This window comes from Zootoca vivipara, chromosome 11, assembly GCF_965207765.1.
Source record: "Zootoca vivipara chromosome 11, rZooViv2.hap1.1, whole genome shotgun sequence".
NCBI lineage: Eukaryota > Metazoa > Chordata > Lepidosauria > Squamata > Lacertidae > Zootoca > Zootoca vivipara.
Genome location: NC_142594.1, coordinates 49,360,293 through 49,373,608, shown reverse-complemented (window position 1 = coordinate 49,373,608; position 13,316 = coordinate 49,360,293). Strand labels below are relative to the sequence as shown.

The 13,316-nt window shown below is 45.3% G+C and overlaps 1 long non-coding RNA gene across 1 annotated transcript; it reads right to left on the bottom strand.

The window, feature by feature from the left end:
• Nucleotides 1-786: 786 nt before the first annotated feature.
• LOC148684308 (uncharacterized) lies at nucleotides 787-3,013 on the bottom strand. Its single transcript, XR_015946255.1, has 3 exons — nucleotides 2,803-3,013; nucleotides 1,184-1,276; nucleotides 787-958 (listed from the first exon to the last, which is right to left on the bottom strand). It is a non-coding gene; the product is annotated as an uncharacterized LOC148684308 (long non-coding RNA).
• Between the last annotated feature and the right edge of the window lie 10,303 nt (nucleotides 3,014-13,316).

Sequence of the window (13,316 nt, the reverse complement as noted above, 5' to 3'; positions counted from 1 at the left end):
GAATCTCCAACACCTGCTGAGACAAGTCCGACAGTGGAACGGTCTCCCTTGGGAGGTTGTGGACTCTCCTTCCTTGGAGGCTTTTCAGCAGAGGACGGAAGGCCATCTGTCAAGGATGCTTTAGTTGAGATTCCTGCCTTGGGTCACCCCTTCCAACTCTACGATTCTATGATTCTCAGATTGGAACAATTAGAAAGGGAGAGAAACTGAAATCGTCGGATTCGTGCACCCCAGGCAGAAGGGAGGGTTGCCAACTAGCCCTGAAAACCCTGCTCCTGTGCTTTTAGGCGCAGGCTGTTGCACAGAAACCAACAGGAAGAGCTTGCACACCACAGTGGTCTACAAGGTGCTGTTAAAGACGCAGCTGCAGGGGCCAGTTGGAGAGCTGGCAACCCTGAACAAATTGCTGTATGGCTTCCTAGGCTATTGCAAAGCCTGTGCACTTGCTTTGGAAGGGGGGTTGGCGACTATAGTTCACTGTCTGGAAATAAATACGGTACAGATTGTAGCTTCTGTAGTGCTAGAGGGTTTCAGCAACCAGCTTCCCCACAGAAAGATGTGAATGGGAGAGACTTGGCACCCAGCTCCCTCCCTCCCTCCCTCCTCTCTGCAGGCGGTTTCCTGAAATGTATACTGTCCTTTTAACCGAATCCTTAATATTTAATATCATGCTAGGATGAAGTCTGATTTTTACGGTGAAAAATGTCAATTTCCACAGTTGATTGAACTTGTTTAAATGGCAAGCTGTTTAGTTGTATTGAAAACCATATAAACAGATCAGCCTACTTACTAACAATTTTTTAAAAGAGAGAGATCTTTTATGCTTAAACGTTTTTCTTCTTTATATATATATACATATTTAAAGAATAACCCTGAAGATCAGCTCGGATGGCGATGCTCTTTTTATCTTCCTCCCCAATGGCAGATTTATTGGAATCCATAAAACAAGCCTCTGGATCTAGCAGCGAAAAAGAATTTAAAAGTCAGCTGAGCTGAGCCCCCACAATTTCCCCATAATTAACTATCAGCTACTCATTGTCTGTTCAGTTAGGTTCCTTTTGCATGCTGCATTTTAATATAATGAATATAATGGTGATATCAGGAGCTCGGCAGTATCTTGTAAACATACAAATCTTGAGGCTTAGCTGAATTAGATTGTTTTAGTATATGTGAATATACTCACCCGGCCACCCAACCAGAGATCCACATAAATTCACATATGGCTTTCTGTGTCTTCATCCTCTCCTCACTTTCACACTTTCCTCCATCCATGATGCTAAAACAAAGCACATTTTACTCATACGGTCCACATACTGTACACACAGCATTCACACCCCTTCAACAATGCCTGCTTCTTTATTGAACCCATTTTCACTGACAGAGGACAACCCTGCCTATCCCTAGCGTGTCCTGATTGTGTTTTTGACAAACCGCTGGAAGAAGTTAGGGTGTTCGTAAGCATTCCACAACACCTCAGCCATTCCAGCCTACTGAGGTCAGACGTTTTACAATTAAGTAGATATGGAAGTTTCAACGTCTTCAGCTTTTGTTCACATCAGGGTCTGGGATCCTCCTCCTCCTCCTTTTGTTGAAATTGCCTGGTTTCAGGGGTAAATCAGCAGCAAAGCAAAAACCCAGAACGCCCACTTATCTGCATGTTCTGTGTTTTAATTTGATACCTCCTTCATCTCTCTCTGATCATAGGAAGACCTGGAATAAATTATACACTCCAAAGCTGACTTTGACACAAAGCCCAGATGCATGTATTAGGGAATCAGCATTGTCAAACTCTTTTCTAAGTTTGGAACCAATAAAGTATTCATGGACGATGAGGAGAAGGGGAAAAAATTGCAAACCATTTCCCCCACTAGCCTACAGCTTAAAGATAGTTGGATTCCATTTTAAAAGAAACACATAAACACCTGTGCTTTAAAATAAAAATAAATACATCATGATTTCAACCAGAGGATGCAGAATACACATGAAGCACATAGTAAGTTGATCTTGTCTCACTTGTTAGGGGAAGGTGCCTTACAGCAAGTCAGGCCAGTATAGCCTACTCTGATTTGCAGGAACCTCTTAAGGTCTTCGACAGAAGCCTTCCTGGTCCTCTGAGTTCCTGGAGATGCTGAAGATTGAACCTGGGGACTTTTGCATGCAAGCCACATGCTCTAATCTAGTCCCGCCCCAGGAGACTCTTGAGAGTCCCATGGACTGCAAGAAGATCAAACCTATCCATTCTGAAAGAAATTAGCCCTGAGTGCTCACTGGAAGGACAGATCGTGAAGCTGAGGCTCCAATACTTTGGCCACCTCATGAGAAGAGAAGAATCCTTGGAAAATACCCTGATGTTGGGAAAGATTGAGGGCACTAGGAGAAGGGGACAGCAGAGGACGAGATGGTTGGACAGTGTTCTCGAAGCTACGAACATGAGTTTGACCAAACTGCGGGAGGCAGTGCAAGACAGGAGTGTCTGGCGTGCTATGGTCCATGGGGTCACGAAGAGTCGGACACGACTAAATGACTAAACAACAACAAGTCCCACCCCTAAGGACACTGCTATTATATATCCTTTCTGTAGCTTCTTCTGTGTAAATGGGGATTTACGGTGCAATGTCACTGAAGCACAGGCCTGCACCCCAAGGAGCTTACAATGTACGTTTTGGATGGGGGTGCGGGGGTGGGAGCAGGAAGAGGAGAAACAATGGCTGAAAGGGCAAAGATAATAAGAGCGAGGTATGTATCACTCTCCCTAGCAAAGTAGGAAGAGCTGAAGCAGTGATAATCAATTAAAATCCTTACCACTTCACACACTGCTGCAAGCAGAAAGAGTACGGAGGGTTGATAAGACTCTCAAAAACCTTCTCCTGTTGCTTATATTCCTGACCCAACCCTGGCATGTCCATGCTAGTATTTGCACTGATTCCTCCAAGCCCGTCCTCACACACAGGCTGCTACTGTCTGCCTTGTGTTTTATTTGCTATCACAGGGAGTTGCTAAATACGCAGCAATGACCTGCAGACCCAATTTCCACAAAGTTCTCACTTGTGCTCGGTTAAAAAGAGCTGTCCTTTGTTCTGGAGGCTCACAGGTGTTTCTGGAATTTTGCAGTGGGGGGGGGGGGAAGGACTTGTGCAATGCTGCAAACATATTCATCGCTGTCAGCTGCTGCGGGGGGGGGGGTGCCCATCAAAAGCACAGCAGCTATAAGATATAAACTCAAGAAAATATAAACTCAAGAAAAGGGTTTGAAGGATTTGCCTCCCATTCTTCTTTCTTTGTATACCTGCACTTCAAAATCAGTTCGGGGCAAGCACTCCAGATGAAGATTTGAGTGCACCATGTAGGTTTACCAGGCCTGCAGTTAAGTCCTCCAAGGTTCCTAGTCCTCAATATTTGTGACACAGTTAACAACTGAAAATGCATGTGGACCAGCTTTCTTCCATCTTACGAAAGCTTCCTTGCCTGATCTGAGGTGATTCTTACTCATCACAAGTAGCAGCAGCAATGAATGACATTTTGCAAAGGATAGCTCATGGTTCCTTTTAGGAAGCTAAGACTAAAAAACAGGAAGTAATCTGGTCACAGATCTCTCCTGTCTTGTTTCATTTTGTCTTTGTAGTTTGGCACATGTGGCCATAAAACGACCAGGCTCATTCCTGCCCAGAAGTCGCCGCTTGTTTATAATGGACATTTTAAAGCCAAACTTAAATATTCTTCAAGGCGACTTCTCGTTTAGTTCCATTACACAAGCATGTGAGGAAACTGACCCGAAAGGGGAAAAGCAATTTTATGCTTAGAACACTCTTCTGACCAAATACGGCATTTTTTAATTAAACCACCCCATGCAAAGTGACTGCCTGTCTCTTGTTTTGAGACCAATTGATATCAAAGCTATCCTTACAAATCAATATTTTTTTCCTGCCAAAAGGAAAGGGGAGGGGAGAGAATGAAAACATCCCATTGCATCAGCCAAATTCTATAAATAATTGTATTGGGCCTGATTTTTAATTTTTTTTTATTCTGCTGGGTCGGGCAGGAGGGAAGCAAGGTCTTGCTTCACCAGAGCAGAATATACAATCAAAACATGTGGGGACACTTAACAGCTTTTCTAACTGTGTTACATAATAAGTTTTCTCCAAGAGGAACACGGCACAGTCCCTGTTTACATTTATATCCACTCAATGGGCATAATCAAGAGCTCTAGGCCACAATAGTGTGAAGTGTGGGGAAAGTCTTTTAGGGCAGGAGAAAAAGGGAAAGTAAATTGGAAAATTTTAAAAAAAGATCAAAAATGTTCCCACAATCTGTGGAGATGACTAAAAAGCTGAGATGATCGGCTTGCAAGGGTTGGATGCAGGACCAGCAAGGATGGCTCTGTTTCTCTCTGGTTTTTTTTAGTTATTTGCACAGAGCTAAACTTAAGACTGTTTATCTGTAGTCTGGTGCCCGTTGCAAGGCAGGGAGGCCAACACTAGGTGGCACAAGAGCTAATGACGGACACAACCAACGAGTTTTAGTTTTGCCCCCATCTTCCTCCCGGCTGAGTCTGCAAGGGTAACACTCTGCTTAAACAGGAGGAAGCTGGCAGTAAGCAATAAAATGGCAGATAGGAGCTTGCAAAGGGCTAAATGAAGTTGGTGGGTGAGCCTAATGGCTCCCTTGATCAAATGCAAGAAGCTTTCTTTACCGCTAGTAGTTCAAGAGTTCACACTTCCCTCCTAAACAATACAGCTGTGGAAAGAGCGACTAAGGAGATATCCCATGCCACCTTTCTACGGACTCCCAGAACTAAGTGAATTTACCGGGAAGTAAGTCCTGTTCATTTCAATGGAACCCAGACTCGATAGCCACCAAACTGTCAAGGAATTGAAGGAAAGGCTATAGTATTTGGGTGTTGTGTTCTAACAGGGCACACGGCATGGAGGTTTCCAAAATTATAAATACCGGTAGTTGGACGTAAGAAGATAAGAAGAGCCTGCTGGATCAGGCCAATGGCCCATCAGATCAGCACCCTGTTTTCTTAGTGGCCAACAAGATGCCCTAATGGGAATACCACAAGCAGGGCCTGAGTGCAACAGAATTTGCTCCGCCTGCAATTCCCAAGAACTGATATTCAGAGACATATATCATTAGCACAGGATTTCAGAATGGGCCGCATTTTTTCTAGCAACTATTGTATGTCCAGATACTGTAATTAATACCATTTCCAGTGTTGGGAGGTTTGTTAATGAAATGTTGCTCTCCATCCCTCTGCCATTTTTTAAAAGCACAATTTTTCTTTCAGTCTCCCTCTACCCATAGCTGCCAACTCTCCCGTTTTCCCCGGGAAACCCCCGTTTTTACTTACCTTTTCCCGGTGGCCCCCCGTATCACTTCGTCTCCCGTTTTTCTCCGTTATTTTCTCCTGCCGGTGGCCATTTTTTTTCTTTCTGATTTGCCCTTCTATGGGCACAAAAAATGGCCACCGGCGGCTTCAAAAGTCGCATCTACGCATGACCGGAAGTGTGTAGATGCGACTTCCTGTATCGGCGGCGGCCATTTGGTGCCCATAGATGGGCGGGCCGACACCGGAAGTTGCGTCAATGCACTTCCGGTCATGCGTAGAAGCTACTTTTGAAGCCGGCGATGGCCATTTTTGGTGCCCATAGAAGGGCAAAGCGACACCGAAAGTTACATCGACGCAACTTCCAGTGTCACACGGCTGCCAGTCCCGGATTCTGCAGTCCGGAACTTGGAAGGTAAGCCTCTACCCTCACTTAACTCAAACTTCTACCATTATTTAAAACGGCCACTTTCCCCCTTTCGGTCTCTCTCTGTTCTCGCATGTACTCAAACTTTTCCCCTTTCCCATTCCTCAGGTGCCGCACGTGTGAGAGAGAAAGGATTTAGAGCCCTCAAATATTTGCTATTCATAGTACAGTAGTACCTACTTTACTCCAACCACTGCTGTTGTTTAAGACGACCATTTCCCTCTCACTTCCCGCCACCCCTGCTTTAATCAAACTTCTGCCATTGTTTTAAACCACCACGGCTCCCCCCACCAGAGTCCCCCTCCTCTCACTACCATGCCACAGCCACAACTGTTGTGCAACCTGCCTTTTGCTCTTGCTCCTTTACCCCTCCCTGACTTTATGGATTGTGATGCAGCACCACAGATTCTCCAGTGGGGGCTACGTGATGACATACTTACATTATTATTATATCTACTATCTCTATCTCTCATCTATCTATCTATCTATCTATCTATCTATCTATCTATCTATCTATCTATCTAATCTATCTATCATCTATCTGCACAGGTTCTAGCTATTTCAAACAGCTACCCTACATCTAAGTGAGTTCCATTCATGTCTTGAAAATACGAAGAAGAAAGTAAAGCACACATCATTTCAAACATAAGCATGGGCTTGAGGTTCTGAGAGGTGCAGGCTTTTACTGCGAAACCTTTAAAAGTGGGGAAGCAGAACTACTTCAAAGTTAAAATAAATAATTTACTGAGATCCAGACTTTTCCAAGGGGCTCTTGAACAACTTGTAGACTTGATAGGGTTTTTTTTTAATTCTTCCTTTAGGCAAAAGTCCAGGGGAAGAGAAGTCCAAGCATTTCTCTCTCCCTCTCTCTTACGAGACATGCCCTGTTATATTATTTAGCAGGGCTTTTGCTCATTATAGGAAGCTTGGAAAGGAGTCGAGGCACAATCTTTTCCTTTCCTTGTGCACTTTATACACAATGTCTGGCGCTTAATGCATCTCAGGCAGTAGGGCTGGGTGATATATCGATATATCATCCGAAACCAGATTGAAGTCCATATCCCGATACCAGTTTCATAATTTTTGACCTGGTAATATATCACAACTCATGATGTGTGTTAGGGCTGAGTGGTGCCTGGCTTTCAACATTGTGATACACTGATATATCATGATGTCTGAAATAAGGATGTAATTACCCTGTTTCTCATATTTTAAGACATACCCATAAAATAAGCCATAGCAGGATTTTTAAGCATTCAAGGAATATAAGCCATACCCCGAAAATAAGACATAGTGATAGGCGCAGCAGCAATGCCGGCCGCGGCAGGAGGAGGAGGAAAAAAATAAGACATCCCTTGAAAATAAGCCATAGTGGTTTTTTTTGAGGAAAAAATAAATATAAGACATGTCTTATAATATGAGAAACACGGTATGTAGTGGTGAATAGGGCAATGTCCTCGAAATGGCTACTACTTAAGGGTCTAAAACGGATGCATTTTTACTTACCCTTAACATATTGTTACAGCTGTAATTTTATAGTCCAGAGCGACAAGGGAAGAAGGGAAGAGAGAAGTGATGACTGGGTTCACGGTTTTCCCCATATTACTATTTTTTACATAGCATACGCACACATCGTGATTCATAATGTAATGCCAGGCTGAATATTACGAAACTGTGACCATGATGTGGACAGATTTTTGACAATGCATCGATACACCGAAGCCAGCCAATGCCTCTAACTGGGCTCTGTCCTTATCTCAGACATCGTGATCTATATAGTATACAAAAATGTAAACTGGGCATGTCCGTTCCTCTCTAATGTTCAACGAAACCGCTTGACCGATAGCGTTGAAATTTGGACACAACGCCACATGTGAATAAGAGAGTAACTTAAGACACTTTCCATACACAGATGCCATACCCGGGCCACGTAAAAAACCCCAAAACCTCGTGTTTCAGAACACACAACTCACCCAAAAGTGCATGCTGGGAAATAGAACCCAGAAGCTGACAGTTCCTTTTCCAAGGGTGGGGGCCAAGGAATAGAGATACAAGGTGGAGGCCTCGGCTCTGCTTTACAGACTAGGCCGAGTGGAGCCCTGAGTGGTGGTGGTGGTGGGGAGGAGGAGGGGCCCGAATAGGTCATGGGTTGAGCCAGGGTGGGGGGAGTCACAGGGATGACCCAGGGGGTGGTGGGAGGGGGGACGGGATACCTCATGGGTCGCGACAGGATGGGAGTAATCACAGGGATGAGACACAACAACGGGGGGGGGGGGACACATAGTCCATGGGGGGACGGACACATCCTCCCCCTTTCCTGGGAAACAAGGACCCTGAGCCAGGCAAAGCAACGTGTGACCAGGCCAGCTAGTATATCAATATATTGTGATGTTTAGTGGGTGATATCGCCCAGCCATATCAGCGAGTAGTGCAGTTAGGTACTTCTAGACTCTATAATCCCCCCCCCAAAAAAATATACAGGTATATAACTTTAGTTGCGAAGGGTGCGATCACATCCCCTCGCCCTCTATGTCATCCCGTGCTTTACAACTGCTTCTGCATTTGCAGATAGAAAGGAAAGAAAGAAAATGCTCTGAGCACATGCAGGTTTGCGATTTAAGCCCACATAAACCGTAGTACCTTCCCGGCGACGGGAATAACAAGGAATTTGCTTCTGCTGCCCTGATGCTGAACACATTTCCGGGGGAATAAGCACCATTTTGTTGTAGCAAAGGGTGAAATAATAAAACGAGCATCCGGTCCGGTCCCCAACGAAGCAATGTTTGCTAGAATATGAAGAAACGAAAGCAAAATGATGAGATTGTTTGCTCGTGTATGAATCAGTGGCCACTTTCTTGTTAGTCATGTGGGGCGGGGAGCTTGGACTGTGGGGAGGGTCCATTGAAGCAAAGGGGGAGCTGTCCTGCTCACCGCAGTTACCCTCCCCGGCAAGCAGCTCCAGTGATAGAGCATCTCCTTTGTGTGCAGAAGGTCCCAATCCCCAGCGTCTCCAGGTAGGGCTGGGAGACAGCCCCTGCCTGAGCCCCCTTGGAGAGCTGCTGCCAATCAGTGTTGATAAAACTCACGCAAGAAACTAAGGATCATCATAGCCAACCACAAATGAACAACCACATTCTAAGACAAATCCTGATCTCTCCCACCAACAAAGAAACACGAACAAACAACAGAGAACCCGCACAAACGATGCTGACGCCGAACCCCTACACATATCAAGAAAAACAGAAACATCAGCAATCCACCACACCCAACTCCCCATCCCACCCACCTCTTTCCCCCCTTCCTCATGTCTCAACAAGTAAAATTGATGTGTAAAAATGATGCATGGAAAAAATATATATAATGAGACATTGCACTACCTTTGTAACCCAAGAAAATCTTTAATAAAAATAATTATATTAAAAAAAACTGAGCTAGATGGATCAATGGTCTGACTCAGGATAAGGCAGTGTCAAGGACTGGACGGGGGAGGAATGGTGGAGACCCCCCCCCACCGCGAACCTTCCTGGGAAGAGGAGGAGAGTATAGATTTACAAGAGTGGTTTGCAGAAGGTCATAGTTCAAAGGCTGTAGAGGGAAGAAGCTGGGAAATACTGGGGGAGGAGCAGGAGGAAGAAGAAGCACCAGGGGAGAGGCAGCTGACAGACTCAGTGTCTTTAGACAGCATTCCTGACACACACACACACCCAGACCTTGAGAGTAGGAGAACAGAAAGCTCAGGCCAGTCGACACAGGGGTGATGTATAATAGGAGAGATGGAGGGGGTGAGACTTTACTCAGAGCAACGCCATTATCCAAGAGGCAACATCCTACGTTTCCCTCTCTGTGAATATTGAATAAAATACCTTGGTAAGAGCTGCTTGTTTTTTCCATTACTGGCAGTCAGCCGTGAGGGAGGGGGAATCGGTTTCCCTGAAGCCTGACAGGCAGCTGCCTCTGCTCCTCTGTTCTTACCTGCTTTCATGGGTTCACATTCGCTCTCAGCTTCCGCCCCCGGAGTCAGATTGTTGCCTTTGAAGAACTCAACGGGGAAGAGGCTAGGGGGACAAAAGTCGAAGTACGTGGCTCTCACTCTGCTTGTCATCGGCTCTGGCTCCCCCTCCCCTTGGCAGTGGCAGACCTGCTTTTTGGGGGCCCTGAAGCTTGAACTGTTAGGGGGGCTCCTTTGCAACGAGCAACGAGGTCTGGATAGCCACTGTTAACTTCTTCAATGGGGTTGTTCCGTGACAGATCACCACATTTTTATTTTTTAAAAAAATTAACTACAACATCTCAGATTTTGATTAAAATTTTTGTACTGGATTATCTCACGTTATATGAAGCATGTTTTACAACCCACCCCCTTTTTTCTAGCATCGTATTCATTTATGGTTTCATCACATGAGAGCTTCTTTGCAGTCACTTTCTAGAGACAATATGCATAAAGAATTTAAGTGCTCTTCAGCATAAGAGCTAATTTTCTGCGACACTCCACCTTTACAACATCTGTGCTACCGGCTCTCAAACTTTAGGATTGCTGAAACATATACAGTCGTACCTTGGTTCTCGAAAGCCTTGATGCTCATATGTTTTGGCTCCTGAACGGCAAAAACCCGGAAGTGAGTGTTCCAGTTTTCGAACATTCTTTGGAAGCCAAACGTCTGACGCGGCTTCTGCGGCTTCTGATTGAGTGCAGGAAGCTCCTGCAGCCAATCAGAAGCTGCACCTTGGTTTTTGAACGGTTCGGGGAGTCAAACGGACTCCCAGAACGGATTATGTTCAACAACCAAGGTACCACTGTGACTCAAATTGGGTCTACTAGCAGGGCTGTTTTCCAGCGAGGACTTACCGGAACTCAGTTCTAGCACCTCTCAGGTGGGCATCATTGCTAGTGTAAGAGAACAAGCGAAGCATTCATGGTGAGTTCTGGAACCCGTTTCTAGAAAAATTGCATTGTCTACTAGACCCATTTTCTTTAAAGCACTTATGGGGCCACTCTGGGATTAGGCTCTCTGAAGCTTGAGCTTCATTAGTTTCATCGTAGATCTGCCCTGACCACTGACCACCTTCCCAAAAATCATATAGAATTTGACTGGTGTGGACATGCTCTAGATTGGATGTATCATACCTGCTTTGTCCTCTCCATTCAGCAGAATGCTAAGGGGAAAGCTGTTAATATTTGGATCAGGTAACAGAGAGATGCATCCTCTAATTTGCCTCCCAGGCTTGACTATTCCAACCTCTCTCCCCCCCCCCTTCTCTTTCATGCTATTAAAGCCAGTAACGGGTAATAAAGGCAGCAATTATTTTTGCATTGCTGCTTGCCCACCGCCGAGGCTCTGCCCCCAGCCTCTATTCTAAGCAGCATTCAATATTTATTCATGTATGTAAATTCCACCGGTCAGAATCTTGACACATTCACGGCGTAACATATTTCATTCGGTTTATCCTCTGTAATTGTTCCCAACTGCTCAACAGCTCTGAATGATGAGCTCCATTGAGAGCAGGAGGTGCGGTAAGTGTAGTGCCTGGCTTTTTTTCATAAATAATCTCGCCGGTTTCGGAAGACTCTAAATGACCTTGCTTCATTTGATTTTGGCACTGGGAGGCCGTCTCCGAAATGTACTTCTGCATTTCACACTTGATGGGTTTTCTCCCCTCTTTATTTTGATTAAAGGAGGGGTGGGAGTGGGGCACCAAGTAACCGATTCTATGGAGTCGCTACCACCAGCACCACAGACAATGAGAATAAGGATGCTAATGCTTAATAAGGAATCTTTAATATTTAATATTGCCTACTGAATTTTGACCAGAAATCTTCTTATAAAAGCATCAAACAGCCCTTCATGTAGGCCCGTTCTGGATCCCTTGCATGATTCAGTTAATCACAAAAATAATGTATACGTCACGATGATTAACAGAACAGAGTGTTTGTTTATGTGGCAAAGCGTTTCTGATTCCACCTGATCAGCTGCTCTGATAAAAATGAAATGACGTTTCCAAGGTGGCAGGTGAAGAGCTTTGAGGATGGATTGTTCGGGAGGACTTCATTTGCTGGAGATTAAGGGATGCTGGTACTATCCTGCACTGATCTGTCCATCATGTATGTGCATAAGGTCTTCCTCTTTGCTAACATGGTTGGACATGTCAGCATCTCTATAGCAATTATTGATAAGTTGGGTCAAATTTGCAGATTTGTGGTTTCTAAATTGTGTGCGTAGGTTGGTTGCTGTTTTGCCTATGCGCCGGATATGACACGCCCATTTTTGTGCGCCCCATGATATAGAGTATATTGCAGGACCTGAACCCCCTCACAGAACTACAGTTCTCATGGTTTAACAATCAATCTGTTTTCCCAGGGAACTCTGGGAATTGTAGTTCTCTGTGGAGGGGGGAGCCATGATGGCTCACAGTGGTATAAGAGTGCTTTAAATGTATTGTGGAGATGGGACCCAAGAGGGTGAGGAACTATAAAATATGGAGAGCAGATGAAGTTAGCAGCTTCAACAGCCACCTTCCCTGTGTTGAAATTATTTCTGAATTTGCATCTATGCACATAAGTTACCACATGCAAATTGGTGCCCACTTCTGGCCACTTTTTTGGGGTGATTCAAAAGCTCTTTGGAGGCAATGTATAGCTGCCCACTCTATGCCCCACCCAATCTTCCATCAAAATGACAGTGACAAACCCAAGGTAAACAATAACACCCAACAAAGGGGGGTGGGCACGTCCAATGTGGCAGTACTGCCCCTCCAGAAAGCATCTAGTAGAGATTCCTGCATTGCAAGAGGTTGGACTAGATGACCCCGGGGGTCCCTTCCAAACCTACAATTCTATGATCTCAGTTGGGGCCTTTTAAAACCTGGCTGTTCGACTGCTGACCATTTTGACTGTGAACAACTGCAACATAAACTAATTTGAAGGTGGGTGGTAGGAGGGGCTTAGAGGGGATTTCACACCCCAGTGTCAGGCTTCAGGGAATCGGCTTCCTCCCCACCCCCTTTTGGCAGCAGATAATCAGAACAAAGAGAAAGGAGCATTCTTACCAGTTAGAAACTTTAATGATCACAGCGAGAGAGAAAGGGATCCATTCCTAGGAATGAAGGTGCTCCCAATTAAGGGTTCCACCCACTCCCCCCTATTCCTCCATCCGGTCACTTCTGCCTCCTGCAACTTGATCTCTCAGTCACTCTGCTTTCTGCGGCTGCCACCTTATCTGCTCTCCTTGACCTTGGGCTGGGAGGATGGACGCTTTCCAGCAACAGTGAGTCTCTTAACTCTCTCTCTCCTACGGTAGCTGTTCCCCATCCACTTCTTCCCAGCTTCTGCCTTCTGAACTATGTCCCTCTGCAAACCACTGTTCCAAATCTATACTACTTCCCTGCTCCTGGGCAGATTCAGGATCCCGATCAGGACGAGGGGGAGGGTCCCACCATTCCACCTCAGTGCAGTCTTCCTTAGCACGGTCCCTGACACCCAGAAAACTTCAATTCCTGCTACCCCTATTTGTGTGTGTGTGTGTGTGTGTGTGTGTGTGTGTGTGTGTGTTGATATTTCATTCCAGT